The 5,176-nt window shown below is 45.6% G+C and overlaps 1 pseudogene; it reads right to left on the bottom strand.

Moving 5' to 3' along the window:
- Positions 1 to 813: 813 nt before the first annotated feature.
- LOC111730966 lies at positions 814 to 2,064 on the bottom strand (annotated as a pseudogene).
- Positions 2,065 to 5,176: the final 3,112 nt, after the last annotated feature.

The raw sequence follows: 5,176 nt of genomic DNA, 5'->3' as shown, positions 1-5,176 counted from the left end.
GGGCAGGAGACTGCCCCACCTGAAGGCTTTGTCCTCTCCATGACCACCTCTAGTTCTTCAAGATCAAAGAGTGCCAAAAATGGCTTGATAACACGTGTGTCTCCTTGCCAGATGTTTCACCTGCACTGACTGAAATACAATCCTTGGATGAGCTTCCCCCAGTGGAGACAGGCCCAAAGTGTACCTCTATTCCAGAGTTGGTACTAGCTCCTTTAAGAGGTTGTCACATCTAAGGGACCCCGTCTCTGAGAAACAGGAAAGATACAGACCAGAATGCTCTAAGGCAGTGGTCCCCAATCTTTTTGGCACCAGAGACCAGTGCTCCTATGAAAATCTAATGCCTGATGATCTGAGGTGGAGCTAAGGTGGTGATGCTAGCAGCTCTGCCTAAATACAGATGAAGCTTCACTCTCTCACACGCCGCTCACTTCCTGCAGTGTAGCCAGGTTCCTAACAGGCCAGGGATAGTACTGGTCCGTGGCCTAGGGTTAGGGACCCCTGCTCTAAGGGAGAAAACAATCCAGAAAGAAAAGTCAATTAGGTGAATGATTTGCAGTGAAGTAACTTCAAGCAGGACTAGGAGTGGGAGCAGGAACCTCAGAAAGTAGGTTCAACCCTCAGGTGGTCAATCAGATTCCAGCCTCTTTTTTTTCAAAGGAACTTCTGTGTCCCCTCACCTCAGCTCACTTCCTAACACAGAGATTTGTTTTCCTTAAATGCCCATTTCCTTTCCTTACTCCCCAAATACAAAAACCTTGCCTCTTCCTTTCTAGAGAAAACTATCACCTCATGTGAACTCTATCACCTACACTCTTAAAGTGTATCTGGAAAGTACTAGAAACAAACTGGGGGATTCTGGCTTCTCAAAGCAGGGATTGGCTCTGAAAGCCCTACTGCAGGCTACTGTCACCTTGGCCTCTCGCTAGAGCTATGGATCCACTGATGGGCTTCCAGGGCATATTTGCACTTGAAGCCTTTCCCACATTCGGGGCAGAAGAAGGGCCAGCTGTTAGAGTGGATGTGCCAATGACTGAGGAAGAGAGAAGAGTGGGTAAAGTGGAGGCTACAGTCAGGGCAGGGTAAGGCTTCTCGCCTATGTGTGCGGCTATGGGTAGCCAGCAGAGAGGTGTATGCAAAACACAGGCTGAACTTAGGACAGCTGTAGGGTTTCTTCCTTATGTGCTTGCATTGCTGGATGGCTGGCAGGTAGGAGTAAGTGAAGCAACTCTTGCAGTCTAGGCAAGGGTAGGGCTTCTCCCGATTGTGAGCCTGCCTGTGGATGGCCACGTAACCCCTCTGGCAGAAGCATCACCCACAGTCATGGCAGGAATAGGGTTTCTCACCTGTGTAGATGAACTGATACTGGAGCAGGTACTTGTACTGGGAGAAACGGGCCTCACACTGGTTACAGGGGAAGCATCGTTCCCCAGAGAGGACCTGCTCATGGTTGGCCAGGAGGGAGGGATAGCTGAAGTTGCGGCCAGTCTGGGCAAGTGTGTTGGTGTGTGGTTTGGAGTGTCCTTGAGCCAAGGCTTAATGGAGCTCTGCCTAAAATTCCAGTAGAGCTCTGGGAAGGCAGCTTTGTGATTGGGGCCAGGTGGCACGCTAGATGGCAACCAGTCCTTGAGAGATGCTCCCTCAAGCTCTACCTCTTGTTTTAGACTCTCCTTCAGCCCTTATGTCTCCTCACTTCCATCCCTGGATCCTGAGATGGGGAAAAAGATAAAATTTGAAATTTAGCAGCAAGTTCCAGACCATGACTTTCCCTTGAAGGCAGCACAAATAGCTGAGTATATGGCCCTATGGGAGTGAGGCTCAAAGGGGCCTCATGAAGCCCTGAAAGCTAGCCAGGAGTAAAAGCAAATTCTACCGTCTGGAGGTTAACACAGAAAATCCCTGAAAACTGGAGGTAAATGAAGATTCAAAATTATCAAGCCCGTACTCTGTCAGGCATTAAGAGCAATGGTGGTCCTAGCCTTCATGGAGCTTACAATCCTGAACCTGTTTATGATCCTTTTGCAAAATGGCCGTTAAACGATCTCCCAACGTGCCATTCAAGGCCATCATCAAAAAGTCTACACTTGTACTGAACTCTAGCTTCCACGGGAACACCTTCTGGGAACAAGCATTTGTTATGACATCATGGCTACAAGGAAGACAAGTTTTCTTTAAGACCTCTGATTAATGGCATTGTCCATTACACTGTGATCCACATAATTAGGTATCTTTCTGGAGATGAGATGCAGGGAGGCACCATGGGGCTTTGGAGGGGACGGTGTGTGCTGAAGATCCTAGTAGGGGAGTAGGAGAGGGTTCTCGAAATGAAGTACCTACGACCTTTCCCTGCGACAGTTGCTGGGTTCTCACCCTCTGAATCCTGGGCCTCCTGACTCCACACCTCCACCTCTCTCTCCTTCTACCCAAGAGACAAAAGTGGGTTTGTGGCCTGGAAATCTGTGAAGGGGAAACACTGGGTTCAGCTGAGAACCCGAAAGGAGAACTGCTTCTTCAGTGCCCCACACTTCCAGGCCACTCCTCTCTGGGGCCATCAATCGCCCTTCCCATGGGGCCCAGGCCTGACAGCCGGGCCTCACCGACCCAGTGGCCGTGGTTCTTTCCCATCACTTCCGGTACAGAGGACTCTGCGCGGGCCGCAGACATCCTCCCTTCTCGGGGGAGAAGTACATGGCCCCGGCTTTCCCTCCTCTTCCGGGATCCGGGTCCCGGGTGGTGCCATGGGAGAGACCCTCAGTGCTTTCTAAAAAGAGACGTCCGCTATGCGTGAATCGCTATAGCTTTCCTGTCTTTCCTCTGAAAACCTTTTTGAGGGTCCATAGTCTTTCCCCTGAAAACCTTTTTGAGGGTCCATAGTCTTTCCCTTAGCCAAGATGGCGCCGCTCGGGCCTCAACATCCCTTGCCTTTCCTCTTTGCCCTTAGATATCAAGGGAATTCAGAAGGGAGGTTGAACCCCACTGCATAAGACGCCCGGAGATGATGTGCACTGATTGGACAGCGCCGGCGACGGACAGGGAGAGAAGGAAGGCTGTGATTGGTCAGTCTTACCAGAGCGGCCCGTTTGAACGTTTAGGGCGTAGGAACCGGTGTGCTGAAGGGTGGCAGGCTCTATCTGCCTTTCCCGGAAAAGGAGATAAGAGAGGGGTTTTGACGGGTTGAAGTTACTCCCTTCTACTGCATGAGACCTCTTATGGGCAGGTTTGATGTCTGGTAGTTGAGGTGAATAAAAGCCGAAGGGTGAAGACTGAGGCGGAATCTGGAGGTGAGGGTGTTAGTAGGTGGCTTGTCCCATTACTGTGCTCTGATATTACAGCAGGGCTAGACCTAGCAGGCTGCGGGAACAGGTTCCCACCCGATATTTGATTTGGCGCATACCCAGAGGTCCCATGTCTTCCCTTTCACAGATGCAGAAGCTGAGGGATGGAAAGGCCAAGTGACTGCTCACTGGCAGCAGAGTCAGATTCAACGTGTTAGAAAACAAAACTCGGCCAGTAAATTTGAAGATCTAATTGGCTATATTCATGAATCAGGCAGCATCCCATCTAGCAACTAGAAGGGCACTCCAAGGAGTTGTACAAAATGGAAGGATTTTATAGGAAGAAGGTTGGGGCAAGGGTGCTATCAGCGAAAGAAAAGAAAGGATTATTTGGGGGCCAGGACGTCTTTTCTCTGTGGGAAGGGTTTTTATTATGAAGATTGCCTTTTCTGTGTGCGTATTGGGGAGTGGAGATGGAGATGGGCCCACCTGACATTATTGATGATTGACCAGAAAATTCCATACTGATTGATCAAAATTATGTTTCCGGGAAAGGTTGAAACTGCAATTAGACCAGGTATTAACTCTAGGTTTGGTACCATGGGCCTTTAGCATGAATGACACCATTTTAGGTCTGTAGTTTTTCTCTAACAAAAGTCATCTTCTGGCTCCCAGGTTCAGCTAAGTGTTTAGAGCCCTGTACAGAGTAAGTACTCAACAAATATGAGTTTATAGTTGTGTTTGTAATCATATTACTATCTGTACCCTGTCTTAATCAGAAAACGTTAGTTCAAATTACAGCTCATAAATGAGTAATAAAACGGAAATGAATTATGTCATCTTTTAATACTGTTTTTCAAACATTTCCAATCAAGTACTCATAAGAGGTGTAACAAGTTCTAGATGTGTAACAAAAACCTGTCTACCCCCACAGTGAAACCACTTGAAGACATAGTACTGCTTTAAAATTCATGTAAATTTGCATTCTATTTCATATTGTAACCAATTAAAAAGAATATTGTTAAAAGTAAGTTTTGCAAATGTTGAACCCTCTACTGGTAGAGTGTAAGTTGGTACAAACACTTAGGAAAACTGGCAGTATCTACTAAAGCTGACTATATGCATAAACTACGACCCAGCAATTCCACCTCTAGGTGTATAAACAACACAAATGCATACATATGTTTACTGAAGACATGTGCTCTAATGTTCACAGTAACACTAGTTGCAATAGCCAAAAACTAGTAACTATTTGCAACAGTAGAATGAATAAATAAATTATAGGATATTCATTAAGTGGAATACTATTCAGAAATGAGAATGATCTACAACCACATGCATTATATGGGTGAATCTTGTAGTCAAATGAGCAAAAGAAGCCAGACACAAAATAGTATATCGTATATGATTCTATTCATATAAAGTACTAAAACAGGGAAAACTAACTCAAGCTCTTAAGAATCAGGGTAGTGTGTTACCCTTTTTGCTTTTAGGGTGCTTGCTGATGATATTCTATTTCTTGATCAACGTATTGGTTATTCAGATATTTTACTCAGTTTTGTGAAATTGAGCTGTATACCTAACGATATGTGAACTTATTTATATATGTATTACACTTCAATTAATAAAAAGAAAAAATCTCTCTCTTCTAGTTCCCTTCCTCTTCCTAGAGGCAACTTCTGTTACCAGTTTCCTTCCTTTATCCTTCCTGAGATAGTTTAGGTATATAAAAGCACATAACATTTGTTTTTTCTTTTCATAAGTAGTATAACTAAACACACTGTTCACTTTGTGTTTTCTTCTCACTTATATTTTGCAGATTGTTCAATTTTAGCACATATAGACTGCTTCATTTTTTAATGGCTGCATAGTGTTCCATTGTGTGGATGAAACAATTTAGCCTG

This window comes from Pteropus vampyrus, unplaced genomic scaffold (assembly GCF_000151845.1).
Source record: "Pteropus vampyrus isolate Shadow unplaced genomic scaffold, Pvam_2.0 Scaffold347, whole genome shotgun sequence".
Taxonomy (NCBI): Eukaryota; Metazoa; Chordata; class Mammalia; order Chiroptera; family Pteropodidae; genus Pteropus; species Pteropus vampyrus.
The sequence above is the reverse complement of the archived record's forward strand: the minus strand, read 5'-3'. Positions and strand labels throughout refer to the sequence as shown.